Source organism: Haliotis rufescens, unplaced genomic scaffold, assembly GCF_023055435.1.
Source record: "Haliotis rufescens isolate VD_foot unplaced genomic scaffold, xgHalRufe1.0.p SCAF_10, whole genome shotgun sequence".
Taxonomy (NCBI): domain Eukaryota; kingdom Metazoa; phylum Mollusca; class Gastropoda; order Lepetellida; family Haliotidae; genus Haliotis; species Haliotis rufescens.
Genome location: NW_025963780.1, coordinates 3683609 through 3709495, shown reverse-complemented (window position 1 = coordinate 3709495; position 25887 = coordinate 3683609). Strand labels below are relative to the sequence as shown.

The 25887-nt window shown below is 40.3% G+C and overlaps 1 pseudogene; it reads right to left on the bottom strand.

Annotated features, from left to right (window-relative positions):
- Positions 1-3851: 3851 nt before the first annotated feature.
- LOC124119075 overlaps positions 3852-25887 on the bottom strand; it is a 61184-nt pseudogene continuing 39148 nt past the window's right edge.

The following is a 25887-nucleotide window of genomic DNA, read 5'->3' as shown; positions in this document are numbered from 1 at the left end:
GACCAGGAACATGACAACACCTTTAAGACTAACAACTTAGACAAAAAGTAGTTTTCATATGTTCTTTTTGGTCAACGCATGGACAGTATCAAGGTCTGTAGGTTACGTTTATTAATTATTCACCCGTGCACAGGCAACTTAGTCCCATTTAGCTCTCTTGACTTTTGTCAGTGCGTGTACAGCGTTTTTTGGTTAGGTTTATTGTATATTCCTTTATAATTCAATGCATTAGTAAATCCCCAGACACGCCACCATGATGTAACTCCGAGCAATAACAGAATACAGACAAAGAAGAGAAAGGAATTTTTTAAAGTACGCTTCTGACCCGTGAAGATCCGGTTAGTTGTTTGCCGTAAAACGCGACTATGCTTGTCGTAAGAGCTGACTAACGGGATCGGGTGGTCAGGCTCATTGACTTGGTTGATGCATGTCTTGGTTGATGTATGTCATTGTATACCAGACCCGTGAAGATCCGGGGTGATATAGGTCTTCAGCAACCCAAACTTGCCGTAAAAGGTGACTATGCTTGTGTTCGCTGACTTGGTTGATGCATGTCATTGTATACCAGACCCGTGAAGATCCGTAAAAGGTGACTATGCTTGTCGTTGGTTGGATGGTTGGTTGGTTGGTTGTTTAACGCCGCACTCAGCGATATTCCAGCTATATGACGGTTGTCTGTAAAATAATCGAGTCTGGACCAGACCATCCAGTGATTAATATCATGAGCATCGATCCACGCAATTTGGATCGATGACATGCATCAACCAAGTCAGCGAGTCTAACCACCCGATCCCGTTAGTCGCCTTTTACGACAAGCATAGTCGCCTTTTACGGCAAGCATAGGTTGCTGAAGACCTATTCTCAATTGGGATGATGAGATGCTTCAACCAAGTTAGCGAGCCTGACCACCCGATCCTGTTAGTCGCCTCTTACGACAATTATGGGTTGCTGAAGACCTATTCTACCCCGATCTTTACAGGTCCCGCCGCATAGAAGTCATATTTCTGTGCATGCAGCGTCAGGCAACAGACACTAAGCGTATTAAGCAAATTTTGCGAGTCGTGCAATCGTCCTGTAACTCCTTGCAATAACAGTATGCAGCGAAAGAAGAGAAAGGAAAGTTAGTAAATGCGCTATCGTGGCACTGGAGATTGTCTGGTTTGTTTCCAGGTCCCCGTCGCCTAGAAGGAATATTAATAATACTGTGCAGCGCCAGACAACAGACGCTAAGCATTTCAGGCAAATTGTGTAAGTGGAGGGTGGTACTGCATGGTAAGGCAGGTTTTGGTTTGGAAATACACATGGCAGGATTGATCATTCGAGAAGTTTGTCATGTGAAATTATATGAATGGATCACTGAAAACCACTGTTGACACCATGAGTTTGCTAAAAGGGTAAGCATGTCCTGCTCTACCGGTTGCAATCGTCACTCACACAATTTTCACAAAAAATAAGATTGGTTGGTGTGTTGTTTTGCGCCGCACTCAGCAATATTCCAGCTCTATGACGGCGGTCTGTAAATAATCGAGTCTGGACCAGACAAGCCAGTGATTTACTGATAATTCCACCTCTTGCCAGGGAAAACAAGTTAGGAGGCATTACCACCCCCGGTGATGGTACCTGTGGAAGATCGGGGCGATATTACTGCTTGTGGTTGGGACGTGGACTCGGTACTGATCCCAGTCTCATCCATGTTGTAGAGCCTCTCTGGATTCTCTCTCAATACATTGACTGTCAAAATAGTGGCCATCTCTTCAAAGTAGGAATGCAGTGCTTGCTTGCATATTATGCTTTCACCATTGATAGCTTCTGGGTTTTGCAAGTTTAACCTCGGGCCATCGCCACGGGAACCCATAAAACCAGTTGTCACAAAAGTCGGCCGCCAGGTATTGGACATTGAGCTTTGTATAGCCGTATCCTATGCTGGACATGTACATGTACTTAATTTGAATGACTAATTGCTACTCCACATTGTCCGACAAAAGCGTCTCTCCACCGGACTTGGCATCAACAGGAATATCACCCCTTGTTCAGTTGAAGAGTTGAGTCCGGAACTCTATACAAACGAGATGCAGGATAGCTGACATTCCATTGCGAGTGGCATCACATGCACGCTAAAACGTTTTCAGCATCATACTGGCATCTAACTTTAAATGTTTTCAACTGCTGAAAAGTTGCCTTCTCATTTTAACAGTCTTGCTATCCTGAAAAAAGAAAAGGTAAGTAAAATTCAGTCTGTGCAATAATCAATAGGTAATAAATGCATTTTTACTAAAAACAAAGGGAAAAAAAGCAACAAATGTGAGTAAATATTGTTAGATTTTTATTAGAAAAGGGTGGAAATAATTAGATTTTTATTAAAAAAGGGTGGAAATAATTCGAGCAAAAAAGTTGAAAAAATGTTGAAAGAGTTAAATAAAAGTTAGAAATAAATACATAAAAAGCACTACAGAAAACTATAAACAAACATTTTTTACGTATTTTATCACTCCGTGAATGACAATAGTATGTATTTATCATTTGGCTACTAATCAGGTAACGTATTGGTAAATATGGCATTATGGTCCTTATGTCCCATACATTTCTGGCTCCCTAGGGGGAAAAAAATGTGTAGACAACGCACTTACGCTACCTTATTTGTCAGCATGAATATGCCGATGACCTAGTTCAGGTCGACCCGATAATATCGTAGTCCATGGATAGAACTAAGTATCAATCTGTCTATAAATATTTGGACCCGTGAAGGTTCCGGGGTACAATAGGTCTTCAGCAACCCCCATGCTTGCGGTAAAAGGCGACTATGCTTGTCGTAAAAGGCGACTAACGGGATCAGGTGGTCAGGCTCGCTGACTTGGTTGATGCATGTCATCGATCCCAATTGCGTGGATCCATCGATGCTCATAATATTAATCACTGGATTGTCTGGTCCAGACTCGATTATTTACAGACCGCCGTCATATAGCTGGACTATTGCTGAGTGCGGTGTTAAAGAACAAACCAACCAACTGTACATGTTTACTTACCAGTAGACGGAACATTCTGCAGAAATTGAAATTGTTTCGGAAGCGAATTGCATATGTAAACATCCGCTAGGAGGTGTGTCCCGCGTGATATACCGGAAATCACACATGCCACGATACGACGAATACCGCTTCAAGGTATGCGTCAAGGTATGTATATAATTGTAATTTGTTCCCAAACTCACTATTTAACATCCCATTTTGTAAGTGAAGAATCTATGTGAACATGAAGAATTGTCGACATAACTTGCAGCCACAATTAATTTGTGAGTGAGTATGGTTTTACGCCGATTTTAGCAATATTCCAGCAGTATCAGAAATGGGGTTCACACATTGTACCCATGTCGGGAATTGAACCCGGGTCTTCGGCGTGACGAGCGAACGCTTTAACCACCAGGCTACCCGACCGCCCCTCTCTGAAAAAATATTCATGTAGTTTTTCATATTATCGTTTCGTTTATCTCAATCAGTTTCGTATGGTGTTGCAGTGTCATATAATAATACTAATACAGGTACTTTCTGTAGTGCCTGCCTCATGGTCCTATAACATTGATACTCCTGTCATTGGGTCAGTGTACACTCGAATTATATTCTCAACTCCCTAGGCAGTACAAGGAAAACAAGCGAAGAACATTTTGAGACATGGAAAGACGGGTCTACAAGATGAGCAAGGAACATCTCGAGCACGTGGAAAGACGGGTCTACAAGATGAGCAAGGAACATCTCGAGCACGTGGAAAGACGGGTCTACAAGATGAGCAAGGAACATCTCGAGCACGTGGAAAGACAGATCTACTCGTTTCCAATTATTGTTAAGAAAAACAAAGAGAACAATAAGAAAATACAGTTTATTTTTGTGATATTGAACAGCTGAATACAATCGTTCATACAGAAGTTTGCAAGCACAAGACACGAACATGTGAACCAATACCGCAAAGAACACTAAGCCATTGCATGTTTGAGTGAACAATAACATTGAAATGTGGTATATAATACAACGGCAGTGAAAATGGTGCTCATTATTTCCCAAATATAGGGATTCGTGTTAATCTGATAACATTATGCCTTTAGCAATGTGGATGAGTGAGGAGGGTTTAAGTGATGCAGGTCTCAGGTGTTTACCACTTTGATTAAACGCACGAGGAATGGTACAGGCCTGATACACTGTAAACTAAAATAGGACTCAGGGATTGGAACCCGAGATTGTCAAATGAGTACAACTCTTCACAGAAAATTTCGGCGCCTTACATGACCTGGCCACATGTGAATTTATAGTTATTGGTAGTCAAACGCACAAATTTGTATTCTTTTATACTTACTTATAGACTTACACATGACCAAAATCATGATCAATTACAAGATTAAGAGTTAGTGCAATGTTATGATTTTATTCGCAACACCCTGGCGAGATTTGTGCTTCGATTTAGGTGTCACACCCATACGTAACCTGATCATTGGAATGTCAGTTAAAGATTCTAATATACTTAAAGATACTTTAAAGAATTCCCTTTCTGATCGTAGTTTTGTTTCTTAAATGTTTCTCGCAAGACAAACAATTTATTCAAACATTATATTGTCCTCTGTTTTTGTAACACAAACGACTACACCAATGCCGTTATGAATGGACACCCGATGGCAAACTTTCAGTTCTCATTCCAGTGGTTGAGCAGTTTTGACTGATTCCACAAGGTTCTGCCAAAACGCATCTCTTCCATACACATCTGTATTGTATTCCAGATAGGAGTTGTTGGACAGAAGCACAGCCATTTCTCTAGGCACATCTTTCACGGGAACATGTTCATACATCAGAATCAACAGATTGTCCTGTCTACGGTTCACTCTTGACTGCAAGGCAATGCGATACTCAAAGACACACCAGTCACTTTTCAGGAAGGCTGGGGAAAGAACAATCAAGGTCTTCCTACTATTGTCAATGGCGTTGACTATGTTGGAAGCAATGGCCTCCCCTGGTAGAAAGTCACGGTGGTGGATACACATTCGTAGTCCTGACTTGGTTTCAAGTTCAGGAATCATTTCCTGAATGACAATGTGTCTGTCAGATTCAGCATAGGAGACAAAGACATCATATTGATACTGGAGCACTTCCTCCACTGGATGTTGTCTCCAGAACCTTCTTCTACCAATGTAGTACATGTACTTAATACTCCAGCGGTGACGATAACCCAGGGCAACGCAAATGATCAAGACAATACATACACAAGAGGATGCCGTGCCAATTCCCAAAGCAGCATTAGCAGGATTGCATTCAGATGTAAGTTCCTCCACAATCTGATGAAGTTTTGTCATGGAGATACTGGAACCATTATCATACTCACAGGTCATTTTAGAGACGTAACTAAACTTGTATAGATTGCCGTTCATCCACTTGAGGAAATCCAGTGCTTGACAGGAACACTGAATCGGGTTTCCACGAAGATTTACGGTCACATTTGGAAGCATATCAAGCTCTTGTATGGTACCCATCGATAATCGCTGCAGCTTGTTATTTGCAAGGTCAAGATAATAAAGGGACTGCATTGGTTTTAGTGTCGCTTCAAAATGTTGGAGAAAATTACTGCGGATTCTTAAGATTTCAACACTCTTTAACCCCCTAAAAATATTCCTTGGTAGGTAATTTATTACATTTTCTGATATGTCAAACTGTTTAACATGATGGAACTGATTAAACAAGTTTCCATCGCCATCACTTTGAATTCTTTGACCAAGAATATTGTTTGACAGATTGAAATGGGTAACAGTGTTGTTGACATTGAGTACGTCATAGCCAACGTTGCTCAAAGCGTTGTCTGAAAGGTCTACATACTTAAGATGCTCTAATCCTTCGATATGGATTGTTAAACTGTGAATAATATTGTGCCTCAGAATGATCCGTTTCAAAATGTTCTTTGAGGCTATTATATCCGTCCATTCCCCGGTGTTAAAGCAATTCTCGGCTACGATAGTGTGTAATTTGGGTGGCAATGGTACAGGAAAAGGCAATGATTTGTACAGTGGTAAAGGAGGCCAAATGTTCCATAGTGAGAGGTCTACTTTCTCTAAAGATTTTAATCCAGCCATTTCCAGAAGGTACAGACCAAATGCAAATCGGTTTGCCCTTGCCGAGAGAAATTTCAATGTTTGGGGCAAGGATAATATTGATTTTGATTCACACTGTGTGATGCCATTACCATCTATATAAAGTTCTTCCAGGTTTGTGGTATTGAGGTACTGAAAGTCAAGTCTCTGCACTATGTGACATCCCAAGAATGGATATAAGTTATTGAGTTTCAACACCTTTATTGCCGAACCTCCAAGTCAAAAATAAGCCTTAGAAAAGTTTTTAAATCCCAAACTCGGGTTCAGTGAAACATCAAGAGTGTGAAGGCCTTTCATTGGACTGAAAGTCAAATGTTCAGCGTCAACTATTCCACAGCTAGATAAGTTAACATATGTCAGGAAGGGGACATTTGAGAAGGTAGTATTCCGTAGCTTGTGCATGTTACAAAATCTGTCACTACCAGAAAGTGTCAGGTTACTAAGATTCTTAAGTTGACGAAATCCTTGTCCAAAATCATAATGCGAACCATCCATGTGTAATGACTGAAGTGAAGTTAAACTGGACAGACTGGCGTCAGGGTAAGGGGATCCTTTGCTGTTATGATTAATGCTGAGCTTCAACAAGCTGCTCAGAGGATTAAAGAGTGTTGGTATAAAGGTGTTATTGTCGTAGCTTAAACAATTTGATTCAAGATTGAGACTTTCAAGCTCAGACAATCCAAAGAAGGAATCTACATTGAGATACTTTAGGCTGTTGAAAGAGAGATCCAGCACCTTCAGAACAGAGACATTTACAAAGGCTTGGTTGGGTAGTTCCGGTATGTAGTTGTGACTCAGCAAGAGGGTTGTGGTGTTCCTTGGTAGGCATGTTGGTACGTTTTGCAAGCCCTGGTTTGTGCAGTTAGCTAGAGTACCACCATGATTAGGATCAATGGATAGAATGCAGCATCCCCTTCCTGGTTGTGCCACGTTCAGAATAGTGTCATGTGACAAGGAAGTTGAAACCATGAGGTAAATCTGAAATTGGAGGGTTCAAAACATTCAAACCAATGTGCATGTATCGTGGAAAACTAAAAGTGACCAGAACAAGTCAACTAAGTCAATGCATGGGCAGCGTCTAGCGTTAAATTTATTATTTAGCGTGTATAATTCGATAAATTAGTAAGTTACTAGATACATCACCCTCATCTCACTCCTAGCAAGTATGTAGCGAAAGAAAACAAACTATAATTACTATCAAATCTTGAATTGATACTATGTGTGACCTTTTCTCTATTTTAAATGCAACAGTCTACACCACTTTTTTTATCAGTGGACCGGTCATCTAACCTCCAACCATGTTAAAATATATTAAATTATTTATTAGTAGGTTAAATGTAAAAGTGTCTCACCATATCACCCTATTATCCTTGACATTTGATAGCTCTATAATGATCTTTCCACTGGCCAATGTGACATCGTCTTTTGCTGGTTACCAAGTCATGTAGGCATAACAGGTAACTCAAAAGCCGATGCTGCAGCTAAAGCAGCTGTTGACAAACCGTTATCTCCACTTTTTATCCCGTACAGTGATTTCAAACCAACCATCAAATCTTATACTCAGGATCTCACGCAAAAGAGGTGGGACACCCAAGTAGGAAGCAATACACTACACGAATTGAAACCAATAATAGGTCATACCTACTTGGGTTGTCAGTCAAGACATGACGAGGTCGTTTTACGACAATGTCGTATTGGCGACAGTCGGTTTACACACGAATACCTGCTCAAGACAGATGAGGACGAACCTCCTAAGTGTATCCCTTGTGATAAAAGGTTCACCGTCAAGCATATATTGCTTGACTGTGTGGACTTTGCAATCGCAAGGGATTCACATTATCAAAGTGTAAATCTAAGAGATCTCTTTTCCCGTGTCAGCGGGCATCTCATCATAAATTACTTGAAAGAAAATGGTCTGTATAATACATTTTAAATATGTATGTGAATAATTAAATGCTTGTTTTTTTAACTTTGGTGTGATGCTACTATTAACAGACATTATTGAAGGCTCTGTCCAGGAGGTTAAAAGTACCGTTAAAATATTGCCCCCCCTGTGTGACACATAATCCTATCACAATCAATGTAACTATCATCAACCAGTGTTTTTAAGCCAACTCATTGATGAGTATTTTTTAATATTGGCTAGCATTGTGCACAACCACCAGTGGCTAAAGTGATGACGTAAATCCTGCTGGGGTATCATGCAGGAAGCAGAGGTACTGTAAGTCCCCATGATCCCCACCGAGGTGGCCTAGCTTTGGTTACTGGTGGCCTATAGCCCGTGTTTTAAAACTGTATATTTAATATTGTTATGCTCAAATATGTTTCATGAATTGTTTCTAAATATAGTATGCTCAAATATGTTTTACAACTTGTTTTTAAACAAAACTTTGCATTAATGATTAAATTGTAAATATATTAACTTGGTCTCCTCGCTATATGGCTGCGATTGTGCCGATGCGACGTTAAATATTAACTCACTCACTCACTCCTAATATTATGTTATTATTTATCAACAATATGTATTGTATCATGTATATGAGAAAAAAACCGTTCTGCTGAAGAAATGCATCTGAACAGGATGGTGTAAGCTACAAACGTTTCTCTTATGAAGGACGTACATACACATATAATTTAATACATGAGTTAGCTAAGCGAAGTTGTTGATGTAAATACACCAGCCATATACCCCAGAGTATCGACACTCGATTCAAAACACTCGTTTTTGATTGAGTGAGTTGGGTTTAACGCCACTTTTAACAGTATTGCTGTTATATCGCGGCGTCTCAGCTTAATGTGGGAGGAAAGCCCGAAGTGATGCAGGTCTCAGACGTTCACCATTTCGGTGAAACCACGAGCACGGGTATGGTGGTGACAAACCTAGAAACATAATCGGGGCGAACCGGGGTTCGAACCCACAATCAAAGGTTTCTGGCGTGCCCAAGGGACGCAAGTCTGCACAGCGAATCGCGGCGCCTTAGACGATTGGGCCACCTGTGCCCCCACTCGTTTTTGGATAAAACAAGTATGGCTATGGCCTTCAACGGCAATACAATCAATGTAATATAACAAACAAACATTTTGAAGAACACAGTGTTAACGTTTTGTGTTATAATGTTTTGATTGGTTTGTTGGGAGGGTTTGTTGTTTTACGCCGCACTCAGCAATATTCCAGCTATATGACGGCGGTCTGTATAATAATCTAGTCTGGACCAGACAATCCAGTGATCCAGTGAGTATCGATCCACGCAATTGGGATCGATGACAAGCATCAACCAAGTCAGCGAGTCTGACCACCCGATCCCTTTAGTCGCCTTTTACGGCAAGCATGGGTTGCTGAATTCCTATTCTACCCCGTAATCTTTACGGGTCTTTGAATAGCACAGTATTTATATTGTGCGTTATAATATTTTACATGGCCTACTGACCTACCCAAATGTGCATAATGATTTACGGCGTGTAAGGTGACCGGATCATCGTTTGCCAGCTTGAATCGTACATGTGTAGATTGACAAGCTACTGTCAAGACAATCTTCATTGATAAAGGAATAATTCATCAGCAACCCATGCTTGTCGTAAAAAGACGTCTGTACTTGTCGAAGGAGGCGACTAACGGGATCGGGTGTTCAGGTTCGCTGACTTGGTTAATGCATGTCATCGTGCCCATGGTGTCAATCGACCCGTGAAGATTCCGGGGTAGAATAGGTCTTCAGCAACCCAAGCTTGCCGTTAAAGGTGACTATGCTTGTCGTAAAAGGCGACTAACGGGATTTGGTGGTCAGGCTCGCTGACTTGGTTGGTACATGTCATCGATCCCAATTGCGTGGATCGATGCTCATGATATCAGTCACTGGATTGTCTGGTCCAGACTCGATTATTTACAGACCGCCGTCATATGGCTGGAATGTTGCTGAGTGTGGCGTTAAAGAACAAACAAACATGTCAATCACAAGATTGTCTGGTCCAGACGCGATTCTTTACAGACCGCCGTCATATAGCTGGACTATTGCTGAGTGCGGCGTTAAACAATAAGCAAACAAACAAACATAATATAAATGTCCAACTATACAAATAGACATGCTATGTTAGGAAGCAAAAACATAACACTTCACGTTTCATATTTAAATTAATACGCATCTGATCATGACAAGCTAGATCTGTGTGTGCTGTTTGAAATCGTGATTTAAATGATGCAAATCAAAATCAACCATAAACGACTATATACTGACCGAAATAAGGCCGCCAAACATCATCTGTTCCTGTGCTTTCCTCCGCTGTCTCTCCTTGCACCCGGTTAGAGCAGAATGGCTGCGAACTCAATTACTTACACCTATTTAACTACAGACCTTTGTAAACCTTGAAAGTGTACTAAACACTTAAGTGCACGTTACTCCCCGTAATTAAATTGATTCGATGAGGATGCTTGCTAGGCAAATAAAAACTTCCTCAATTGTACAACAGCGGTAAGAGCAGATATGAACAGAGAGGGAGATCGAGCGCAAGTTGTTATTGGCTGAAATATAGTTTGTGTCAATAGTCAGACTATTTGGTGTGTGTTTACTCACTACTTTATGCCACTCACTCAAAAAGGAAATGCAATTACAGGGAGGAAAGGAAAGTTTGGTATATTTGATCTACGTTGAATATTTTCCTCACCTTCCTCATCATAAAGTTCAACTGAGTCTGTGTCCCACGTTAACAGGCGATGATATGAGTCCCCTACCACCAGCTCTTTCCAACACGTGAAATAAGTTTGTAAACCCATTCGTACCCGGGTTCCACAATGTTACAAACCCTTAATTTTTTTTATCGCCGTGAAAATCCGGGGTAGAATAGGTCTTCAGCAACCCATGCTTGCTTTCAAAGGCGACTATGCTTGTTATGAGAGGCCTCTGGCGGGATCGGGTGGTCAGGCTCGCTGACTTGGTTGATGCATGTCATCGATCCCAATTGCTTGTATTGATGCTCATGGTATTAATCACTGGATTGCCTGGTCCATGGCCAGACTCGATTATTTACAGACTGCCCTCATATAGCTGGAATATTGCTGAGTGCGGCGTCAAACAACCAACCAACCAACCTTATTTTTTGGTGAAAATTGTGTGAGTGACGATTGCATCCGGTAGAGCAGGACATGCTTACCCTTTTAGCAAACTCATGGTGTCAACAGTGGTTTTCAGTGATCCATTCATATAATTTAACATGAGAAACTTCTCGAATGATCAATCCTGCCATGTGTATTTCCAACAACCAAGGGATGTAACTCTAAATTCCACTCACAAGCTGTAGCCAACACTACACAGCATTTTTTCAGCGCTTCATATATATTGCCGTCACTGACTTACAGCAATTTGTATTGCCACATAACAAGAGATATAATACACCTTGCTTTGCACTCTCGAGGAATACTGGCTCTTTGATTCAAGTACTATATGAAAAGTTAATACAATGTTTTGCCCTCGGCTTTCAATGAAGACACAGGTGACAAAATGGGTGCCTGGACCCTTCTCTTTACTGTATTCATGAAAGTCGAGAAGACTTCCACAGACAGAATGTGGATACTAAAATGGCTAGATTTCCCCGAGGAATAATGCTTACACGACGCTTACACGAATGACTCTTGTACAAACGCTGCGTGTTCCTGTTCAGTCAAATCTCGTTGATCCGGGTACCTCTCTCCTAAAGAACGGCCTTGTTAGGGGTAGTATTTTAAAACGACAATTAACGTTAATCTGGACATTTGGTTACCTGGGAGATTTCACTGGAAACTGTACTGTCCGGATTAAAGAGATTTCATGTAATGATGTTTTGAGAAATGTTGACATAGACACCATTCTGGCTCATATTTTCAAATTATTGTTTTAGAGACACCGTTATACCTACAACTATGAGCTAGTTGAGTTTACAATACACAAATAAATACAAAGAGGCAAGTTAAAGTAATTCCAACCCAACGAACGTGAAAGTCCTAGATAGAAAGAGACAATAGATTCATGAATGTGTATATTCATAATCAAGAAAAATAGATAAGTGCTGAAGGGTGCCCAAGGGTGCAAGGTGCCACATTTTTCTCGTCAGAATTGTGGCCCTTGGTCGTGTCAGGATCTTTTGGTTTAGTTGTTTAGAAGGTCAAGTAAATGTTGGAGCTATTTGAAAAAAAGCGACTGTGCAGAGTTGCGTTCCATAACGAGCAATGGTGTCTCCCGCCCCCGTCTCCATATTGACAAAAGCGGCGCATTCCTTCCTTCCTTCCTTCCTTCCTTCCTTCCTTGAGTGAGTGAGTGAGTAAGGTTTAACGCCACTTCTAAAAGCATGACAACTTAATGTGAAAGTGCGCCCGAAGTGATACAGGTAGTGAAGATCCGGGGTAGAATAGGTCTTCAGCAAGCCATGCTTGCCGTAAGAGGCGACTATGCCTGTTGTAAGAGGCGACTAACGGGATCGGGTGGTCAGGCTCGCTGACTTGGTTTATTCATGTCATCGATCCCAATTGCATTGATCGATGCTCATGGTATTAATCACTGGACTGCCTGGTCCAGACTCGATTTTTACAGACTGCCCTCATATAGCTTGAATATTGCTGAGTGCGGCGTCAAACAACCAATCAACCAACCTTATTTTCGTTGAGGATGTCCAGGTGTGCTAATAGATAAGCCTTTCTCTATGCGTCTAGGTATTTATTGTAATTTGCTACGTGTATTTGTTGCAATAAATATATGTTGTAGGCAAAGAATAAATATGCGAAAATGAAGAAGAATTACTGACATAAAATGTAGCCACAGGTAATTACTGATATTAACCAATAAATAAGGAAATAATGGTACGCACTGGAATCAACGCACAGCAGCTAAAACTAGCATAGTACAACAGGGAAGTAACAATTTGAAAACCCAGAGTACATAGAGGCGTTCACCCTTTCTTCAGTTGTCATGTCTGATAAAAGTTCCTGTAACCACAGACCTACAAATGTACATGGGGAAGTAACACGCAACAGCATTCCTGAAGCGAAGTGTACTAATATGGCGCCACTTTTGCGCCGTCTTTACCAACTTTTGTGGCACTATCGCGCCACTTTCACGGCACTATTGCGCCACTTCTGCGCCATTTCTGAGTCACTTTCGCGATACTTTCAGGGCACTATCGCGCCACTTTTGCGCCATTTCTGAGTCACTTTCGCGATACTTTCAGGGCACTATGGCGAAACTATGTCGCGATACAGGGGAAGGAACTTTTGAAATGTAGTGTACCTCCAGTTAAAGTGGAACCCTGAAACATATGTTTCTTTTCGTCTCAGCGTTCGGAACTTAGTGTTTGGTTTGTCATACAAATGGACTAACATTCAAAAGATCAGTTTTCTTGTAGTCCCATATAGTAATCAACGGTCAGCCTCAAAGTCACCAAGTTGTCTGTGGGCCCACGGGCATGCGACGTTGGCTGTCACCATTTCATGGCAGTCTTTGTGGTATAATAGGCCGGATGTAATTATTCCGATACCCAAAAGAGTAGATTCATGTCAGTGTAGGGTTTCTTTGAAAGGGGATTCTTATAGTCTTTCGTTTTCTCTTTTCTTTTATCTTTATCAGTGTCGTATGTTGTTGCATTTTTTTTAATGCTACGTGTCGACCTCCCAACTGAAACGATAAGTTAACCCAAAAATATGCACGTAAAAGAATTCAGCGTGAAACCAACAAACAACAAAGAAATGGTGTACAATTAATACTTGTATTATAAAATCACCGAGGTTTACAAATCAATACAAATTACTGCTCAGCAGTTACAATGGCAGTATACAATAGAGCGGAAGTACAAACTTCAATGGCAGTATAACTATATAATAGCAGTGATAATAATATTCACCTAGCAGAAACAGTGGTCAAGCTTCCAAAAGGGGCCTTAGCTGAATATCCAGGTTGAAAAGTATGGTCTTCACACAACCGCTGGTCTTGATGTAATGCGAGATGTAATGTGAAATGAGAGAGGTACATGTATGCTCTTGCCATCTTTTATATATACTCAACAATAAAAGTTCCTGTGACACCAATATTTTAGTGTATTTTTCAAACAAGTAAAGTTTGATTTTCAATATGTTCATGTATGGAATAAAGTCACAAAAACTGCTACAGAAAAGCATGCAATCCATGCAAAAGTTGTCTTTTATGCAAGCCCCATGCATTTCACTACCCAAGAATGGGTATATAAACATATGCGTTAACGGGATTCCATATGCATTGTTTAGCATCGTGCTGACAACCACTCAACAACAAAATTACGCAACTATTCAACATTACGAAATGCTACGCCTGTCCGAAAATGAGCGTCTGCCACGCGTAACCAATAATCGAAAAGACAACTGGATTCGAACAACACACCTACGGAATCGATTCCAGCCAGCAACAGTGACTGCAAGAAGCATCCCTGGCATTCGACGAATATCTTGACAAACCGTACTTCGTCGCTTCAGATATGCAGGGATTGTCGCAGGAAGACCCGCCAGACGTCCCATTTTGACAGGAAACCACCGTCAAGCACGTCTACAGTGGTGCAGACAGCGTCTACGCTGGACTGCCATGCAGTGGGGAAAAGTTCTATTCATTGACGAGTCTCGTTTTCACATCAGCCACAGCGATGGACGGATTCGAGTGTACCGCCGGTAAATTAAACCATTTGAACGCTTACAAGAGTCTTTTATCTGTTGCAAACCGAAATTGTTTCAGATTTCGTAAAAAAACATAACTTTGCATCAAATCTTATTCAATGTCACAGGAACTTTTGTTGCTCAGTATATTACAAATCACTTCTGGAAGATTCTATACAGTGCTCGATTAGCTTAGCCGTACTAAAACATTCTAGATTACACTCGACTCCAAAAGGCATCTAAACATACAAATGTAGTAACACCACTGCTTACATTAGAAAGTAATACATTCCTGTCAACTAGGTATTGTTAAAACACAGTGCAATGAATCTCAGCAGAGACAATATGATACACTTACAACATTGTTTGAGAATACATTCCACTATCATATAGAAATGATAATAATATAAGTACTTTTCTATAGTGTCTGCCTAATAGCGATACAACATTTTAACCCACGTCAATGGGTCAGTGTACACTCGAATGTTAATCTTACCTCCGTGGGGACTACAAATATATTGCTATATACACCACTGCCTAATGTTAAACGCGATATACGAGTATACCTGCCTCATTGCGAATAAGAAAGCCCAATTGTTACAAGATAAGCAAGGAACATCCAGACACGTGGAAAGACGGACCTACTCCTTTCCGATTATTGTTGGGAGAAACAAACAGCACGATAAGAAAATAAAGTTTCCTTTTCAGATATTGAATAGATGAATACAATTATAAACCACATGCAAACCAATGCGAAAAGAACACACAGGCATTTAATGTTTAAGAAAGTAATAACGTTGTCGTGCAGTATATAACCGCAATGAAAGTGGTGCTCATTATTTACAAAATGAATGGATTCGGGTTAAATTGATAACATAATGTTTTTACCGATAGGAGTGAGTGAGTGAGTCGGGTTTCAGAAGTTTATCCCTTTGATGAAACTCACGAGGAAAGGTAACGGGGATTCAACCCCGAGATTGCCTAATGAACGTAGCACTACACAGCGAATATCAGCGCTTTCGACGAGCGGGCCGCCTGTGAATTTATAGTTATAGTAGTCAATCACACACGTGTAACTTAAAGTTATACAGTTTTACTTACTTACAAACATGAGCAATATCTTGATAAACTTACAGGATTAAGAGTTAGTGTGATGATTTTAACACATTTTTGCACAATATTTCAGTTGTGTCATGGTCGTTCACACCAAAATCATGTTTATGGAGGTAACAGATCAAGGATCGGGACAAATCTGTGATTATAAGTACTTACATATAGTGCCTACCTCACAGCTCGACAACATTATGACCCTGCACTGGGCAGCGTACACTCGAATTTCATTCTCAACTCCCTGGGGCAGCCTGTGAGCTAATGCAAGATGCTGGGATTTAAACGCCTGCAACACCCACACATAAACCTGATCATTGAAATATTAGTTGAAAGATACTTACTAAATACTGTTCATACAAAAAGTCTGATAAAGGACAAATTTTATTTACAATGTCCGGCCTCGTTGGCCCATAATACTAAATACAATAAGACTAATAACAATGTGCGCAGCAACATCCCTTTAAAAAATAGAACGTAGCAACATCTGTTACATACATATGTATCTAGATAGGTAGGTTTCTTTTTAAATACGTTCCTAGCCCTTCAATATGTTTGACATTTTCCGAAGATATTAACTGACAGTGGGATAGATATAGAAGTATGTTTCAATAAACTTTTTCGAGTAACTGCAATAAAAGGACAATCACGAAGGAAGTGATATTTATCTTCTACAAGTTGCAAATTGCACCTTCTACAAATGAATGAATTAATATCCAATGAAGGAAGATAGCGACATTGTTGAAGTTTCTATTTGTGTGACAAACAGCGAAAGTTACATATCATTCGGTTAAGATTCTTCCCATCACTAAGATGTAATACATGTTTCAGGTTCAAGAATTGTTCTATAAAAGTAGCATTTAGATACGTTGAGTTAGTAGAAACTTTAATTTGGCATGCCAAAATTGGAACTGTACAAACATTACAAACAAAATGATAAATATAATATATAATAAACTCAGTGTGAAATTGTAACTTTCTGATTTTGGATACACAAGTTATTTTACTATATTCATCAAATACTTTCAGCATGTCATAACACGCACGTGGATATCGTTTTCGATCAATAGATACAAATCTACACCACTACTTGATGCAACGTGTAAAATAGTTTACACACAAATAATGCTTTCCAACCTCTCCAAGCACAGTAGTATTTGAAACTGTTTTAGATACACAAAAATAACATTTAAAAAACGAGCTTTGAATTTTTTCGATAACTGTCTATACTCGAGACCTCAGAATTTGGAGCCGTACAATAAAATAGGAACTACCTTAGTATCAAAGATATTGACAACTGTGTGGAATAGTAATGATTGATATCTTTTAAGTAGAGAATACATCCTGCCTTTCTTGTATGTATAGATCATGTTTATTTCCAACATTATCTTTCGATCTTCTTTTTTTCAACAAATTCAACATGTGATACTTCATGTGCTTTGCTCACATAGAGGCATTGTCCAACCTTATTGGCTACTTCTTTGCCGATATCCAAACCTTTGACATAAACACTTGGAGATGTGATCCAACATAATACAAAATGTTCACAACATATCAACAGAATGAGTTACATCATCACCAGCACAAAAGACGAATGACTATGCTGTCACTAACAGCAAACGAAAACAGTTTTTTGTACAGATGGTGGCTTCCATCATCACTCAATCTAGCTGTACATGTGCTGAAAGATGGTTTGACCACACTGATTAGGTTTTGGGTGATCTGGCAACCTTAAATCACACCAAACAGAAAGGTGATCAGCTTCTGCCTCGAAAGTACAAGTAAATTTTTAACCGTATTAAACATGATAGTAAACGCTGTAACGTAGTCAACTATATTCGTGTCCCCATTTCTGATACAAGAAAACATCCATTCTAAAAGCCTGGAGGGCCGAACGTAACACGTGGCCTTAATACCTTACAATGCAATTCCCTGCACCATGAAGATCCGGGTTAGAATAGGCCTTCAGCAACCCATGCTCCTTAGAAGAGGCGACTATCAGGAACAGGCGGTCAGGCTCGCTGACTTAGTTGATGCATGTCATCGTATCCCAATTGATTGCATGGATCGATGATCATGACATCAGTCACTGAATCGTTTGATCAAGACTCGATTATTTACAGACCGTCGTCATATAGCTGGAGTATTGCTGAGTGCGGCGTTAAACAACAAACAAACAAACAATGGAATTCCCTTTCTGCAAACATCAGCAAGATAATATTTTTAATTAGGTTCTCGCACAACAAACAATTTATTCCAACATAATTCTGAGCTGTGTTTTTGTAACCCTAGACGTTATGAAATGGATGCTCGATGGCTGCAACCTTTCAGTTCTCATTCCAACGGTTGAGCTATTTTGACAGATTCCACAAGGTTCTGCCAAAACGCTTCTTTTCCATACACATCTGTATTGTATTCCAGATAGGAGTTGTTGGAGAGAAGCACAGCCATTTCTCTAGGCATGTCTTTCACGGGAACATGTTCATACATCAGAATCAACAGATTGTCCTGTCTACGGTTCACTCTTGACTGTAAGGCAATATGATACTCAAAGACACACCAGTCACTTTTCAGGAAGGCTGGGGAAAGAACAATCAAGGTCTTCCTACTATTGTCAATGGCGTTGACTATGTTGGAAGCAATGGCCTCCCCTGGTAGAAAGTCACGGTGGTGGATACACATTCGTAGTCCTGCCTTGGTTTCAAGTTCAGGAATCATTTCCTGAATGACAACGTGTCTGTCAGATTCAGCATAGGAGACAAAGACATCATATTGATACTGGAGCACTTCCTCCACTGGATGTTGTCTCCAGAACCTTCTTCTACCAATGTAGTACATGTACCTAATACTCCAGCGATGACGATAACCCAGGGCAACGCAAATGATCAAGACAATACATACACAAGAGGATGCCGTGACAATTCCCAAAGCAGCATTAGCAGGACTGCATTCAGATGTAAGTTCCTCCACAATCTGATGAAGTTTCGTCATTGAGATACTGGAACCATTATCATACTCACAGGCCATTTCTGACAGTCCACTAAACTTGTTTTGATTGGCGTTCATCCACCTAAGGAAGTCCAGTGCTCGGCAAGAACACTGTATCGGGTTGCCACGAAGACTTACAGTCACATTTGGAAACATGTCAAGTTCTTTGGTGGTATCCGTCGATAATCGTTGCAGCTTGTTATTTGAGAGGTCAAGATAGTAAAGGAGTGGCATTGGTTTCAGTGTAGCTTCAAAATGTTGGAGAAAATTACTGTGGATTTTTAAGATTTCAACACTCTTTAACCCGTTAAAGGTATTCTTTTGTAGGAAAGTGATTACATTTTCAGAAATGTCCAACTGTTTTACATGATGGAGACGGTGAAACATGTTTCCCTTGCTGTCACTTTGAATTCTATTACTTAGGAAATTGTTTGACAAGTTAAGATGCATAATCGAGTTGTTGACAGGGAACACGTCAGAGCCAATGTCTTTAAGAATGTTGTATGAAAGGTCAAGGTACTCAAGATCCTCTACTCCTTCCACATGACTTATTAATACCGCCATCAAATTGTTCCTCAGAATGACCCGTTTTAAATTGTTCTTTGACAGGCTAATATCACGCCATTGCCCTGAAACATAGCAGTTCTCTGCTACGATAGTGTGTAATTTGGGCGGCATTGGTATAGGTACTGAAATGGAGTTATCAAGTAGGAAACGTCTTAGAGGCCAAAGGTTCATTAGTGAGACATCTATTATCTCCAGAGATTTAAGTTTTATAATCTCCAAAAGCTGTACACTATATACAAATCGGTTTGCTCTTGCAGAGACAAATTTCAATGTTTGGGGCCAAGAAGAAATTGATCCATGTTCAAACGTCATGATGCCATTACGATCTATAAAAAGTTCTTCTAGGTTCGTGGTATTGAGGTACTGAAAGTCAAGTCTCTGCACTATGTGACATCCCAAGACTGGATATAAGTAATTGAGTTTCAACACCTTTATTGCCGAACCTCCAAGTCCAAAGGAAGCCTTAGAAAAGTTTCTAAATCCCAGATTTGGGTTCCGTGAAACATCAAGAGTGTGAAGACCCTTCACTGGACTAAAAGTCAGATGTTCAGCGTCAACTATTCCACAGCTAGATAAGTTAACATATGTCAGGAAGGGGACACTTGAGAAGGTAGAATTTCGTAGTATTTGCATGTCACAAAATCCATTGCTACCAGAAAGTGTTAGGTTACTAAGATTCTTAAGTTTACGAAATCCTTGTCCAAAATCATAATGCGAACCATCCATGTGTAATGACTGAAGTGAAGTTAAACTGGAAAGACTGGCGTCCGGGTAAGGGGATCCTTTGCTGTTGTGATTAATGCTGAGCTTCAACAAGCTGCTCAGAGGATTAAAGAGTGTTGGTGGAAAGGTGTTATTGTCGTAGCTTAAACAATTTGATTCAAGATTGAGACTTTCAAGCTCAGACAACTCATAGAAGGAATTTGCATTGAGATACTTTAGGCTATTGAAAGAGAGATCCAGCACCTTCAGAACAGAGACATTTACAAAGGCTTGGTTGGGTAGTTCCGATATGTTGTTGTGACTCAGCAAGAGGGTTGTAGTGTTCCTTGGTAGGCATGTTGGTACCTTTGTCAAGCCCTGGTTTGTGCAGTTAGCTAGAGTACCAGTACCACCATGATTAGGATCAGTGGATAGAATGCAGCATCCCCTTCCTGGTTGTGCCACGTTCAGAATAGTGTTGTGTGACAAGGAAACTGACACCGTGAGGCAAATCTGAAATTACAGGTTTCAAGAAGGTTTAAAACAATGTGCATGTATCGCTGAAAAATGACAGTGAACAGAACTATGTCATAATTAAATGCATAGGCGTCACCCTAGTTACGTGCAGCTTTTTTCAATGCACGAGCAGCGTATATTGGTTAAGTTAACAATTTATTTCTTTATAATTCGACAAAGTCGTAAGCCCCAGGCGACGCCGCCCTCGTGGAACTCATAGCTAAAGAGCATTCCACTGTTCTCGAAAATAAAGTAGTTATGCGTTCTCCCCTCTCATTGGAACACAAAACTATTGCCTTTTCATTTGGACTCCATCACAAAAATGGAAGTGTGTGGGGTGTGTTTGGGGGTGGAACATATATATCAAGTTTTACATTTTCATTAAAAAGATATTTCAGGCAACAGCCCATACAACTTTCTTGGGACTGTGTGTTCGTGGCACTGTGAGATTATCTTTGATCTATTTATTTTTGGGATACAGTCTGATTTATTAGTGTGATAAGTTATAAAATATGTTTTGTATCATATATAAACTGACGGCCAAAAGAAACGTTACCAACGATATTTCTAGGATAAAATATGACCAACACAATTCGGAGCAGCAATAACAATAATTGTATTGTAGAAATTCATCATTCAGAACAGTAGAATGCGAATTTACTAATTCAACAACAAAGGCCTTGACCTCCAACAGGGACATTTCTTTACAAGGAGTCATTCGACCAGTATTCGATCAACAACATTGGTTACAACTTTAAGGTGACGACGGTCCAGACCGTTCAATACGGGATATGACCTCCATGAGCGGCGATGCATCTTCGAATGCGGCGTCTAACTTAGTAGACAAGCGTCCTCACATCGACTGCAGGTATCCGATTCCATTCCTCACGGAGGGGAACGATCAACGCTTGTCTCGTGAAGGGTGGAAGTTGCTGGTCCCAGAGATGTTCTATGGGTGACAGATCTGGTGATCGAGCTGGCCACGGCAGGACAGTCACGTTGTTGGCGTTGAGGAAGTTTCTAGTAATACGGGCTTTATGGGGTGTGGCGTTATTTTGTTGGAACACCGTCCGTTGTTGACGCTGGATATTGTAAGATATTGTCAATGTAGCCGTTGTGCTGGCAGATTGCCTTCGATGATGACAAGTTCCGTCTTCTCGTCCCCGCAAATGCCGCCCCAGACCATCAAACTTCCGCCCCCGTAAGGTTCTACCTCCTGGACACAACAAGGACCCGTACGATCACCACGTCGTCGACTCGCGTACGCCCATCAGGTTTGAAGAGTTGGAACCTGCTCTCGTCACCATTCCCTTTGTCGCCGCCATTCCATTTGTTGCCATTGCTGAGTTTGCCTGCACCACGTCAATCTGGCACGTCGATGTTGGCAGCTGATGACGTCACAGTAAGAAATCTGTTCCTCAGATGAAGTACCCGTAAAAAGCGGTCATCCTGCGGGGTCGTGACCTTTGGTCTGCCACTCTGTGGTTTGTCTGCGGTTCTGCCAGTCTGTCGGAGACGTGCGACCAGTCTGGTAATGGTCATCTTGGAGCAGTTGATGTTGTTGTCAACCGCTCTCTGTGTCGCTCCCATCTGCAGCATACCTATGGCTCTCTCCCTCTGGACAGCGTCAGTCTTGGCATGTTCGTTGGTGTTAATCATCGCAACCAATGATAGGGAACAGATCCGTGCGTAATTTATACCCGGAAATTGCACGATAATTTGGGAAAGAATGTTTTAAAAAATGCCAATATCTCCCAAAATCCGCAAAGCACGTGCAAAGAACGACAGAGAACATGAAGGCTGTATTCGTGAGATGTGTTCTTTACTGTTTTTTAACAGGTTGGCATCTTTGTTTCAAAGTGGCAAATCAGTTAATGTTGGTAACGTTTCTTTTGGCCCTCAGTTTATATAAATATGATGCTTAGAAAGAATTGTATTCAGCGAGGATTCATATAATGCGGAATTAAACGACAGACATGCAGACCAAATGGGAATATTGTTTTAAGGCACCAAAATTCAAATCAACATTTTATCCTAGCACGTGATAATGTTAATTCGCTCAAGTGAGCTATTATGTTGTATCAGGCTCAAAGTGGAACGGCCAATAGGCACACCAGTGTGCTGGGAATAAAAGTACAAACACGTTCCCTTTATGTTGAACAATATTCTGACATGCATGTCATACATGTACAGATCCTGAAAACGTTAAAAACATCTCTCATTTCAAGTCTTAATAGTATCAGCATGTCGATGTTTTGCAAATCAAATCAGAATAATCTGAAATGCAAGTTCATGTTCTAATTCTAAATTTTCCTTATTTTCACTTTCATTTATTTTCCTAAAATACCAAAAAAGCGACAAACCCCATTCCATATGCATGAGAAATCTCTGCTGAAAGCATAGTCGATTATATGAGTGAGTGAGTTAAAATTTAACGTCGCATCGGCATTATTTCACCCATATAGCGACGAGACGAAGTTCATATAGTCACAATTGAGTTATTTATGCAAAGTTATATTTTAAAACAATTTATGAAACATATTTGAGCATACTATATTTAGAAACAATTTATGAAACATATTTGAGCATAACAATATAATATATACAGTTTTAAAACATGGGCTATAGGCCACCAGTGACAAAAGCTAGGCCACCTCGCTGGGGATCATGGGGACTTACAGGACCTCTGCTTCCTGCATGATCCCCCATGATTACATGATTACATGATTCCATATTGATCTTTATGTGCAGGATGGTGTCACTACCTCCAGAACACAGTACATTCACTATGAGGGGCATTCAAACGAAGCCACTCTGTCGACTTTATCGTTCTTACCATATCACGAACATGTGTTTATGAATCATTATCAAATAGTTATGTTACCACGCGTTCTCCACCCGTCACAAACACATGCAAAGGCAAGTCAATTGTTCACCCGAATATAACAGAAACATATGTTACAAGTCAAAATAGGGAATTGCATTGGACGTAAGTTTTGTCACTGATGTGTCAAATATGGAAATGTCCTCCACGTGTGGAGCATTGAACTTTGTGAAAGCTTCATAGAGGACTTGAATTTTGTACTTTAGGGCAAGAGGCGTATGCAGCTCTTTGAAATATTCGTCGAAAGAGCTTCTCAATAACCTTAAAACATTTGAAACGTACACACCAAAGCTGGAGATGCTGACATATTGCTCGACATAAAGAAGAAGTTGACTATTGGAAAGTTAAAGTCATCCCTCTTGTCATAGTCTGTGCATGTGAAGAGGTTTTTCTCATTCTGAATCTTTCCCTCCTATCTAACAATGAAACAGATGGGGCGGTTACACTCGTCCCTATTTCTATTACAGGTAGGTATATTAGTGAAAGGGAATGAGCTATTGGATGGTTATTGAACGATATCAGATCATTGATCTCTGTGATGCTTAAGTTAAACTTCTTGGCCAAATTGCTTTGTTTTGGAACATCTACCAAACCGAGCAGAATTTCCGATTCATATACATAAAGAACAAAATCAGCAAGAGGGAAAGCACAGTTGGTGCCCACGATCTGCCTACTTCTTGCTTAAATGTTTGACCTCCAAATTTTACAAAGATGTTATCAATGAAGACGTCTAGCATTTCACATTGTGTTTTCTCAAAAAACTTTGCTTTCATATTTAAGAAATTGTCCAGAACCCCCTATGATATCTATGGTTACCTCGTTTTGTGACAAAAATAACACGGAGCGCGGAAAGAAGTTTTCCCTTAAGTTTGTCTTGTGGGACTGCGGAGTACAAAGTTGAAAAATCAAATATTTTGACAGAATTGAACTTGATTAAATTTTGCTGTTCAGATTGCAAGAATTCAAGCAAATCCTTTCAGTTTTTTAGAATCCACATGGCATTTAATTAATTCCACTTGTCTAAAATACTTTCTGTGCAACTCCTCCCTTGATTGTATTTGGTGGTACATTTGCTGGACCCAGCATTTTCAAAACTGCCAGTAAATAATGGTTTATCGTCAACTCAGCTTCACTGAGATAGATTAGTCCAAATCCGTGTGAAAATAATTTGGAACGAAAAGAAGAAGCATTTTTATTAATAGCCACACTTTTCGTTTTACACAAGCATATTATAAGATTTTCTTAGTATCCTAGGTTCATACATTTCGGTCAGTTTCAGCCAATACTTTACAAAAGGACAGAGTGTATATCGAGCACATCCCCCAATACACACCAGTATTTGGTGTTTGCAAATGTTTTATTTTGTCACATCTGTTTACAGCCTATATTTCCGATCCATATAAATGACTTGGTTGAATCTGAGTATCGACTATTTTGAAGAATATTTTGATGTGTATGAGTGAGTGAGTGAGTGAGTATGGTTTGACGCCGCTTTTGGCAATCTTCCAGCAATATCACGGCGGGGAACACCAGAAATGGGCTTCACACATTTTAACCGCTGGGCTACCCGACCGCCCCTTGATGTGTATGAGAACACAAAGCCACAAAATGTATGGAAGTTGGCGGTTGAAACAAGATTACCTTTATAGAACTGAAGTCCCCGAGCTGAGAATCATTGATCAATTATACCGAGACAACTACAGGAGACATATCTGATCAGAAATGGTAAAACTGCACCCCACCCCTATCCCCACCCCCTCTGGTAAACATATACATATTTCTTAAATGTTTCATTCTTTACTTAAAAGCAGGAGAATATCTGCACTCGTACACAGCAGACGTAACCCAAATGATTATCTTTTTTTGTTAAAGGCCATCGTCGTATGGCAGGAGTAGAACTGTGCGGTGTCAGGCAACAATTTATGCACATTTTGTGAGTGGTTGGTGCTACCGGTAGGGCAGGACATGCTCCCCCTTTTCACGAGCACCCGGTGTCATCCCTGAGCCTCTTACGGCCAACGGAATCTGGATAGGCGGGTAATCGAGACAGGTTATTCTCTGATGTTCATATTTACTGAATTAAAAGCATTCTTAAAGTCCACAAAAGCAACGCATACTTCCCTTTTCCTTTTCGATAAGCGTGTTTTAACAATTGCATTCAAATTGAACATGTGATCAGTCGTACGATATCCCTGCTGACTGAAGTCTGTATGTGTCTCGGGTCGTTTACTATATATAACCCAGTGTTTAAGTCTACAGCTCAAAATACTGATGTAAGCCTTACTGACCGTACACACAATAGTGATATCTAACTGAAGGTATCTGGATTTTTCCTGGTACCTTTCGTCGAGTTTTCGGGAAACAATCCAGTGA